The sequence below is a fragment of the Canis lupus genome, chromosome 18, assembly GCF_048164855.1.
Source record: "Canis lupus baileyi chromosome 18, mCanLup2.hap1, whole genome shotgun sequence".
Lineage (NCBI taxonomy): Eukaryota > Metazoa > Chordata > Mammalia > Carnivora > Canidae > Canis > Canis lupus.
The window spans coordinates 21,788,930-21,800,555 of NC_132855.1; the positions used below are offsets into that span (position 1 = coordinate 21,788,930).

The 11,626-nt window shown below is 42.1% G+C and overlaps 1 long non-coding RNA gene across 1 annotated transcript in view; it reads left to right on the plus strand.

Moving 5' to 3' along the window:
- The window catches only part of LOC140608840 (uncharacterized), an 85,214-nt gene extending 74,304 nt beyond the window's left edge, over positions 1 to 10,910 (plus strand). Inside the window, exons 2-3 of the long non-coding RNA XR_012010836.1 lie at positions 308 to 582; positions 10,742 to 10,910. This is a non-coding gene — a long non-coding RNA (uncharacterized lncRNA). The remainder of the gene's footprint in view (positions 1 to 307; positions 583 to 10,741) is intronic.
- Positions 10,911 to 11,626: the final 716 nt, after the last annotated feature.

An 11,626-nucleotide genomic window follows, 5' to 3' on the forward strand; every position in this document is an offset into this window, starting at 1 on the left:
AGCAAGGGGAGGGGGATAGAGAGAGAGAGAAACAGACTCCTCGCTGAGGGGGAAGCCAAAGGTGCCAGGCTCCATCCCAGGATCCTGGGATCATGACCTGAGCTAAAGGCAGATGCTTAACTGAGCTACCTAAGCACCCTACTTTTCTCTTATTTTTTAAATAAAATCTTAAATCAACATTTCCATAGCATTTCATTTTTTGTTTATAATTTGATTATGCAATTCCTAATTTTTCCTAGGTACTAGTAACAATGGGTAGTAATAATAACTTACAATAAGAAGAAAACCTTACATTTTATATTTACAGGGCATTTTCGTATTTATTATCTCATTTGGAGACTCATTAACATTCCAAAAGCCTATCCTCCCTGCAAAGGATTTCCCACAAAGTCACAGAGCTGACTAATGGAAGACTCAAAATTCAAGCCCAGGTCTCTGACTACCAGTCTACGACCCTCTCCACCACTGGGCCACACCATCTGTTCCAACAACAGAAGTATCTATTATACTGGCTAAGATGAAGAACAGCAATCCTTCGTGGGGATGAGAACACAGCAAGCCAAGGCATCTCAGTCACTACAGGTGGGAGTGTAAATTGATAGGCATCCTTTGAAAAAAGCAGTTTGGAAAATGGATTAAGAAACTTAATGCTATTCCTATACTTTGACCCGGTAATTTTACTTCTAGGAATCTATTGTAAGTAATTACTGAGAGCTGTGGCCAAAGACTTACATAGAAATGAGTTTACTGGAATGCTACTTATAATATCCAACAACAGGAGATTAGTTAAATACATTCCAATGAGGAATATTATCAAAGTCATTAGGAATCTCGTTTTTGAAGATGATTGCTAATAAATAATATATATGATATAGGATCAAATGAAAAAATCAGCATGCAGATAGTGTAACTGGCAGAGAGAGAGAAAAAGAAATACATCAAAATGTTAACAATGCTTAAGTGTGGGTGATGAGATTAGATAACATTTTAAAAAATTTTATACCCGTCTCCCATGTTTCCCATAGAGAGGATGGAGTAATATTATCCTTAGAAAAGGATTATATTTAAAATTTGTAAAATAGTACAAACAGTGGATTATATCCTAAAAATAAAGAGTAATGAAGGGATTTAAGATCATTTTACCTAGACTGGTCTATAAACTGCACGTCTCATGTTGGGGGGTGGGGACCCAAAAACCCAAAACAACAAATAAAAGCAGTGCTCACTTGTTACATTTCCAAGGAGAAAAGTAAGGATTCATAAGATGAAAACCACAATTGCAGTGCAGCGTGTGGCAAATATTTAAGCTAGAAAAGTCTGGCTCTAAATAGTTGACTCCCTTCCTGGGTCTGAGCAAGTTCACTCAGCACGTGGGAGCAGGGCTCTACCTAGGCAGCCCTTCTGCAAGACGTTTCACCAAGTTCCTCCACCGTGTGGCCCTTTGGCTTCTTCCTTCACTGTGTCTGGCCCTGGTGATAAAGAGGAACAGACCCATCAGTGAGCAAGAGGAATAGCAAAGCGAAAGCGCAGACATATTCTGGAACCTTCTAGGTGGGAGAGAAAGCAGTAGGGAACTGGCGGGAAAAGCAGCCCCAAGCACGCAGGGTGAACACTTTGCTTTTTGAGGAGACTTCAGGCCTTGGAGGGCTTCCAGGCTGAGCTCGGCAGAGTTCATCAACACGAAAATAAATAGCCGGCGAGCTCCGTCTTGACTCTGCCTTTCTCGAGGTTGCAACATCCATGTCTCAACTTTGCAAACCGCTCAAGCCGAAAAGACATTTTGTGAGCTCCAGGCCTTTCCTTGCATCTGTGTGCCCCACGTGTGGCCCCACTTGGGGGTGGATCTCGGGAGCAGCCCCCCGGGTGCAGGGAAGACAGTGGCTGCACTATGGGCTCTCCCAGCGGGATCAGACTGCAGGCCTCGGATCCTGAATTCTCCCGGTGAGAGCCGCCCGGCTGCCTGGGGAAAAAAAATCCCACTCCTGCCCCAGGGGTAAAAGCCCGGGGAGCTGCTCGGCTGGGGGAATTTATAGCAGGCATGCCACGCAAAATACCCAGTGGTGTTTTAGTGGAGTGGTGTCCGAATTGTAATAGAGCTAGATCAATACTGGAAGCAACCCTTCTTCAACACCATGGGAATATTTGTGTTCTTGCTTTCAGAGTTTCCAATTAGCAGAGAAGCTAATGCTGGAAACCACCACATATAATCTAGGAAAAAAAAAACAAACCTGTCGACGTCACATTATAAAAATTGAATATGTGTCAGAAGTGGATTTAGATTCTTTAGGTTAATATTATTTTTGCTATTAGGTAATGAACTGACATTAATTTACTTGAGCTGTGTGATTAGGTTAATTTACTCCAGAATAATCTTGCATTTTAAAAATTAAAAATGGTAGCCGGATCTTCTCAGTATCAATCAAAGGAGCAGTGGCACTACAGAAACATTGCCATTTTGTACTCAATTGTGCTCTTATAGACAGTCAAATAAGCACTAAAAATGACAAATTGCCACGCTCGGGTAGATCTTCATATAAACGTGAAGATCTACAAATAACAGTCCATTTGTGAATGGTTAAACTTCATCAATTATTTTCCCCTTAAGCAAGATACCCTTCTTCAGAAATAGAAACCTACAAGCAATATTAGAGCAGTTTCAATCTTATATATAGCACTGCTGCAGCACGTAAAAACAAAATAGACTCTCACACAAGAGAAAGCTAAATAGTTTACCCTTTTTCGACCTTCAATATAAATGCTCCATCTATGGCTCTATAAATTGTTTAAATCCTTTAATGATTCGAATGAGCTGATAATGTTCTTGCACTTGCTGGAACTATGGTTCTGTTAATATTTTGAAAATTACTCTAATTAACCTTATTTCCTCTCATAGTAGTTATAGAACACTTTTATATATTTTAAGTATGCATTAATTTGTATCATCATTAACCTTGGATTTTGCCCTTGGTAATTATGATCATTTATAAGTGGGGTTGAGCCAGGTGCCAGTACCTTAGAGCGATACATATTGTGGGTCCTGTCAATAGCTTGAGTAGTCAGGGTACTTCAGTTTACAAGGGACCGAAAAACACCTTGAAAGGGTAGAAATGGAGAGTACATCGTTCTGCAGAAACTACCCAGGGGTGGATTGCAGGTGGCCAGTGACTGTGATGGAGAAGAAAGGATTCTTCTGAATGGCCATGCCTGAGTCAACTCACCCACCCCACCCACCCCAACTCCTCCTCTTGAGATGAGAGAGGGACGACTCTCTTACAGATGAAGAGGGAAAGGAGGAAAATCAGTGGCCAGCCCCCAAACAGTGTCCACTATAACAGTTAATCCCATTTATTTTAAATTTTTATATTTTAATAGTAAGAGCATGTACTTGCCCTTTTTCTGACGTCAGATAGCCAATTACTGCCACCGCATGTAACCAAGTTTGGGGTTTTTACATCTGTACCCTCAATATGTCACAACTCTCAAAACCCCAGGTTTTAACCATCACTGGCTTTCTTCTACAAAACGAAACAGTATCCAATTCTGCAGAGGGCTGCCAGGGGCCCTGTGAGGCCACAGGGATGATAAGGCCAAGTTCCCTGCCCTCAGGGAGTTTACAGAGGGATGGATGCTGCAAGTCATGGGAGTAATCGGTGAGCATTCCTATCTTCCTATCTTTCCTCTAGAAGTGCCGGGGCAGGCCAGAAGAGGGCGGAGTGAATTTCAGCCTAGGGGACCCAGCTCTAATCACACAGCTGCAAGCAACACACGCCTCTCCTGATTTGGCTAGGAGCCTGTGTGATGAAAATTCTCAGCTCCATCTTTCTCTTTATTAACATTATCTTCATTTTGAGCACATCATGCCCAGTGACAGAAAATGATATCACATGAGCTAGTGAAGATACTCTTAATATCTTCCGTATGTTTTATAGATGTCAAAGTGACATCATTCGAAGAATCAGTACTTTTGAATTGCAGAACGCCTTCTATTTCTTCTCCTTATGCCCAGCAGTTTTCAAGGTCTTGGTCTGCAGTCAGCCCTATTCTTGGCAGAAGGTGCTTATTATTTCCTTGCAGACCACAGAGGGCTCAGGGGAGGTATGACATTCTGGGCTAGGGCCATGGAAAGATGCCCATCTCCCCGATGGTACAATTTGCATCTCCCATTGCTGCCATGATTGAGAGGGATGTATCTTGCCTAGAGCTGCCCAGGAGGTGGAGGAAAGGTATTCTATGAAAAGAAAAACTCCTGGGTGGGTAGGAGTTTGGGCCAAGCCTTTCCTGATCCAGGCAACTTTGCTCCTACGTATAGGGATGAGTAGTGGGGGTCAGAGACCGTAGTGGGTGAGGAATTATAAGACTTTCTCAGATCAGTATAAAGTCTTAGAGATCACTTGGTTCTATGGCCTTCTTTTACTAAAAGCAAGAAGATTGTGACAAATTCATTATCACAAAACTGGAAGAGCAAAGCCCCTTGGGGGCCCCCTGGGTGGGTGAATGGAATTCTTCATGGATGCCATCATCTGCCCTTGCGTATTATGTGTTGAAGGCTAACTATTTAACGAACAATCCAAATCACAGTGAATCAACACAACAGAAGTTCTATCTTGCCTGTGGATCCAATGTAACATCAGTGTTAGATGGGCACCTTCCAGGTGGTGATTCAGGCACTCCAGCATCTTTTGTTCTGTGGCTCATCCCTTCCTGACAGCCAAGAAGTTAGTTGTTGGGCTGAGACAGGCAGAGAGGGAGAGTGAAAGATGGTATAGGCAATGGACAGGACTGGAAGTGGGGTACCTTCCTTCTACTCACATTCCACTGGCTAGAAGCCACTCACGAGGCCAGACCTTACTGCAAGGGAGGCTGGGTATGCAGTCCAGCTGTGGGCAAAGCGAGGGGATAGATGGACTTGTGAAGCACACAGCAGTGTCATTTTCAGTCTTTGGGAGGTTTATATTGAGCAGCAGAGGGCACATGACCTTAGGAGGTGGATGGACTTGGGTTTAGATATTGGTTTTGTGGCCTTGGGCACAGGTCTCAGTGTGCTCAGCTGAGAAGTGGGGGTATTCTATGGGGTCACTATGAGCATAATGAGATAATGGACATAAAAAATCTGTGTCAGTACTCTCACCTTGTTTCTCAAGCCACTGGGGAAAGAAGATGGAGCAGGAAAGAGGAGCAAACAGACTTCTTGTACCCCATTTTGACCAAGCCTGGGCATCAGAGCTGCCAAGCAGAGCCCAGCTGAGTCCGGAAAACATGCTCCATAAGATCCCAAGAGCGGTGGCACTTTCCTCCGTCTCTTGATGAATTTCAAAATACTGTAATTCATTCTCATCAATATGGAGCTTTGAAAGGAAAAAACAAATCCAGAAAACCACAAGCCTCCATTTCATTTGATGAATGAAAATTCAGTCACTTTGCATGCAGTTCCAGAAAGAGAGTTTTAATCCCTCATGCTCAGTCTGAGGCCGTCACGTATAGAAAGCAGCGATTTTATTATTTTCTTGTGGAAGAAAAAGTATTTCTGGAAAGCAGTGTCAAGAAAAATGATCTACACTAAAGTGTTTCCCTTCACTTAGGAGTTTTGGGCCTCTAAGGCTAAATCTGGCTCACAGGAGTGAAGAGAACCACCTCATTATGGTTAAGACCCCAAGGGATGGGACGTGGCTCCTGTCTCATGGTGTGCCCAGGGACTGGAAGATGAAGGACTTCAATAAATATTTGCTGATATTGAATCAATATGTGAATGAAAATAGTTACAGAGGTAATAACAGTGAAAAAAACCCTGTGCTTGAAACATCAAGATTCTGCGGGGTAAATCCCCTGCATCTTAGCTATGGATTCTCCGAATGGTTTCTTCTTCCATTGTAAAGCTAACAATAACACACACACACACACACACACACACACACACACCCACCCCAGAGAGGCATTCCACAGTGAGGTGAAACAAAGAGGAAGGTTGATTGTATCTCTTTTTTTAGGGCACTGTCCTTTAAAATAACCTTCCAAGCCCAGCTAGTTAAGATGAGTGGCAATAGCATATTGAAAGCAATAAATAAAATGACGTCCGGAGCTCAGAAGGTTAACAGTTTTTTCAAGAAATTATTTTCCCAAGTCCAAGGGTAAAATGGCGCCTAAAATTGCCAAACGTGGTCCTAGAGTGCCTCCTGGTGCCTTTTTGGTGGAATTGTAACAGGCTGTAATTGTGCCCCGCTAGAGCGGTTAGTGTGATTCTTGACTTATTTATGAGTCTGGGACTCTGGGGCCAGGCCTATGTGGAGGGGATGAGGGGTGAGCAGAAAGCTGGGAAAAATTCTTTCAGCCCTTTTTCGATTGGGTTACTACCACAATGTCAAAAATAATTAGTACATTAACCCTCATATAAGATTTAAAAACTGGAACCATGTGTTATCTGGAAGAGAAGCTCTTTCACCTGCAAAAAAAATTATTAGCTTTTTTTATTTTTAGGAAGGGAGATTATTAGGCAGTTTCTTTTGCCTGTTAAAAGGTTCTTTGTAAATCAGTTGGACAGAAGACAGTTTTTAATTTCAGAGATTAATTACCACACTTAATAATTGAGCCATCCTTTATTTTTTTCTCAAGACCTATTCATTTAAATAAAAGCTAGTCTATGAAATAAGAATGAATACTGTAGACCAAACTAAAATACTGTAAAATACAGTATTTTGTCATTAAAAAATGTTGCTGAAATTTATTCCAGGGGCACCTGGCTGGCTCAGTTGGTAGAGCATGCATGTGACTCTTGATCTCAGGATTGTGAGTTCAAGCCCCATGCTGGGCATACAGCTCACTTACAATTAATATAGATACATAAATTATATATATATAATATATATGTATATATATATTATATATATATAATCTCTTAAAAAAGAAACTTACTCCAATAAGGATATTTATATTCCTTGGAAAGGGAAACCAGTTAAATTATACATATTTGGCAAGTGAAAAATGATGAATTTGAGGTTGTTAATTATCTATTGATGAATCTGGCTTAAATCTAAATGCTGCAGCCAAAATTGTGAAATGTAGTGAAAAAAAGGAGTTTTCTTCTTCCACCCCTCTCTGTGATGATGAGAGTCAGTTGAATTGCAGATATGTGATGTGTAGCTCCAGGTGCCTGTTGCTTGTCCTGGCATGGTGGGGTCCCTGACATTTAAGGAGCTTCAGACTCAGGAGAGAGAAACGCTGGCAACGACCACCATTCCCAATCTATGGGATGCGTGCTGGGCTAGAGAGGGAGCACATAGGACAAGCCTCTAAAGATGGAGGAATCAGGGACATGTTCCTGGAGGACATGACCTTGGAAGACAGGAATTGGCTAGATGGGAATAAGGGTCAAGGGTATGATAGGAACAGGCATGGGCAGAGAAGCCAGCATGGCACTTCTGTGGAGCAAGGGTGTGTGGAGGGAAAAAGGGATAAGCCATGAGAGGATCTCTGGCATGCCCTTTATACCAAGAGTCTTATGGTGCTCCGAAGAGTTTAGGCAGGAGAAGGATGGGTGCAGGTGGTAGCCCATTGAGGGTGAGTTAGAGGGGAAACCCTGAGGGATAAGACAGATTTTCATTGGAACAAGTGCAGAATCTCCAATTCTCTCCCCAGCGAGAAAGGCAGGAGTTTTGAAGCTTGACCATCCTCATTCAAACCCTATCTTGGACTCTGCCAACCTTGGGCAGATTTCTTGTTTTCTCTCAGCCTCAGTTTCTTTCACCAGTAAATTAGGCATGATAATACCCACTTGACAGGATTGGAGAACTCTGGTGTATGGAATGTGACTAGGCTAGGAGCTGGCACATTGCAGGTGCCCTGTAAATGGTGCTTAAGTTTGGCTAAAGTGCAAGTATTCACACCATACGGGTTTCAGACTAAGCCAGGCCCACATGTGTGCTCTCATAGCTTCCTAAAACCATCCCATAGTGTGTGATTATGTAGATCCATAATAAATTGGTATCTGCTCCTTTTCCTGGCCCGTGAGCCCCATGAGGGCAAGGGCTGTATCTACTTGGTCACTATGGTTCAGATGGACTATAGGTGCCAAAAATAACTATCAGCCCAAATCGGTCAGCATACAACCCCAAATGCTGGTGAGGATGCAGAGCAACAGGAACTCTCATTCATTGTTGGTGGGAATGCAAAATGGTAGAGTCACATCCAAAGACAGTTGGGTCATTTTGTACAAAACTAAGCATACTCTTACCACATAGTCCAGCAATTGCCTTCCTTGGTGTTAACTCAATGAAGTTGAAAATGGGGTCCACACAAAAACCTATACATAGATTTTTATAGCAGTTTTATTTATAATTGTCACAATTTGGAAGCAATGAAGATGGCAATCCAAACAGTGGCCTGTTATTCAGTGCTAAAATGATACAAACTGTGAAGCCATGAAAAGACATGGAGAACCTTAAATGCATATCACTAAGTGAAAGTAGCCAATCTGAAGAAAGGACGCCCTGTATGAGTCCAACTATATGACATTCTGCGAAAGGCAGAACTACGGAGGCAATAAAGAGATGAGTGTTTGCCAGGGCCTTAGGGGGCAGAGAGAGAAATAGGGTGAGCACAGAGGATTTGGGGGCAGTGAAAATACTCTGTGTGATGCTGTCATGATGTGTACATGTGATTAGACATTTTTCCAAATTCATAGGATGTATACCACCGAGAATGGACTGTAGTGTAGACTGTGGATGGTAATGATGTGGGTGATAATGATGTGTCCCTGTAGGTTCACTGCCTGGGACAAACAGTGCCTGTGGTATCTGAGTCACCTACATAGTGTGCCTCTGAGGGGGTTTTAGGTGAGGAGCAAGTGTTGGCTGCAACATCATGTCTTCTTGTGCTCATGCTGGAACATTCACTTGTTGATTGTATATATTTTATCACAAATTACTTTCATTTTTCCTTGATATTAGTGATAGGGCATTATATTGTGTTTTTTTTTTTTTTTGCTGTTGATGTTGAATCCATGTGTTTGGGTAGGTTGTGCTTAAATTTCATTTCTGGAGGGAAAAGGAAGGTGTCACAGAAGATCTGTTATAAAAAGGGGCTGTTGGGTAAGGGATAAAGGGTAAAGAATTGATGGGGCAGAGATGGTAAAAAAAAAAGAGGTCAGGGGCAGCCCAGGTGGCTCAGTGGGTTAGCGCTGCCTTCAGCCCAGGGTGTGATCCTGGGGACCTGGGATCGAGTCCCACATCAGGCTCCCTGCATGGAGCCTGCTCCTCCCTCTGCCTGTGTCTCTGCCTCTCTCTCTCTCTCTCTCTCTCTCTCTGTCTCTCATGAATAAATAAATAAAATCTTAAAAAAAAAAAAAAAAGAGGTCAGCATCATGCTGAAGGGACAGGTTAGACCAGGGCCCCTGACTCAGATGGGAGCCAAGACTCTGGGAAAAGAGACTAAAGCATATTTAATTTAAAATGCTACTGGGACTGACATGTGTGTTAACCAGAAAGAAAACATCATAAACATTCAAGCCAAGATGTCATCTAATTAGCATGAGAGTAGTGAGAACTCTGTGCTCTGACCTTGACCTTTTCTTAACTTCTACTATGACTTTCAGCCTCAGTCCCACACCTACAAAATAGTAGGTCTAGGTTCAACTACCTTCTCAGATGCCCTTCTTTGCTAAAATTCTATGAATGATCTACAGCAGCCGTTCTTACAATAAATTGGTTTGATTTTTCTTAGATCATGATAATGAACTCCATGAATTTTTTTAAAGTCTTTTAATTTAATTTATTTTATTTTATTTTTTTATTTTTTTAAGTCTTTTAATTTTAATGCCAGTATAGTGAACATACAGTGTTGCATTAGTTTCAGGTGTACAATACGGTGATCCAAGAATTCTATACATTACCTAGTGCTCATCATGAGAAGTTGTACAGAAAGGCATGAATTTCTTTGTATTGTTTTCCTATAAAATTTCTTTTTTTTTTAAAGATTTTATTTATGCATGAGAGACACAGAGAGAGAGGCAGAGACATAGGCAGAGGGAGAAGCAGGCTCCCTGAGGGGAACCCGATGCAGGACTCGATCCCAGGACCCTGGGATCATGACTGAAGCAAAGGCAGATGCTCAACCACTGAGCCACCCAGGCGCCCCTTTCCGGTAAAATTTCAGACACTTTTCAAAGACAAAGATCTGATAGAAGATGAAATGAAAATCTTCAATTTATATCTTTCCACAGTTTTATGGTATCTTTTCTTAGTGTAAAACTGCAAAGCAGAAAATAATGAAAACGTATGAGCTCCAAGTCTAGCTCTAGCCATCATTAGTTCTGTGCCCTTAGGTTGGTTGCCTAACTTCTCCTCTCAGAATGGGAACACTAATTACCCTTCGTGCCTATATCATAATCATTATCCCTAATAAGTATCTCTAGTACTGTGAGGTTTAAATGAAATAATGCTTATAAAGCACTTAAAATAAACCATACCATTCAGTCTTGCAAGATGAAAAAGCTATGGAGATCTGTTGCACAACAATGTGAATTTACTTAACACCACTGAACTATATGCTGGTTCAGCAAAAATGGTAAAGATGGTAAATTTTATATGTTTCTTACCACAATTTTTAAAAATCGGATATATATATATATATATATATATGTATATATATATATATATATACACACACATATATGACATTTATCTCATGTCACATACTAAGGGCTTGATACACATCCTGTACCTATTATTATACTACTTATTTTTGTTTTCAGATGCGCTCCATGTGCTCATACACTCATCCCACGAACAAGGACCAAGTGCCTTTATGTATGACACCAGGTGAGGCTGGAGACATCCAGCGAAGGACAATGAAACTGATGTCAAGAAGGTAAGGCTCAGGGATCCTGGCTGGCTCAGTCTGTAGAGCATGTGACTCTTGGTCTTGGGGTGGTGAGTTCAAGCCCTACTTTGGGCGAAGAGGTTACTTTAAAAAAAAAAAAAGGAAAAAGAAATCAATGTTTAAAAAAAAAAAAAAGAAGCTAAGGCTCTAGCAGGGGAGACAGAGGAGTGAATGGCTGTCACTGAAGGTATAATGTGCTATGTGGCCTGAATGTGAATGGCAGGATGTGGAAACTCTGAGGAGCAGCTTTACACTCTCTGAGTGCTTATTGTGGGGAGATCCTTGGTGGGAATGCAAAGAAAGGACAGGAAGGGTCGGAGAAGCCTCCTGGAGGGTTCAAGGACTTGGTCTTGGAGACCAAAATGGAGCTGACCAGGCAGAAATGATGCATCTGGAACGATGCATCTGACTTCATGCCTGGAGGATGAAAGCGTTTGGTTCCACATGTGGTTACAACGGGGATGGATGAAAACCTATGCCTTGAATAAGGCAGCAAATGCCCCCAGGAATGAAAAGACACAGCTTTGTTTTGCTCAAGGGAGACCAAACTCCCATAATTAAAAAATGCCACTGTTCCTTCTGCTAAAGCCGGCGCTTATCCGTCGCTGGGGGCATATGGGTCACTCGTCCTTGCATGTGCCACATGTGGCCCAGGCAGGGAGGCGTGCTGTGGCCACTGCTCTCTCATTCCCGTGGGCCTGGCTTTCACACTGCCCGGAATCTAATTAGGGTGGCATTTCCATCTCCTTGCAATTCA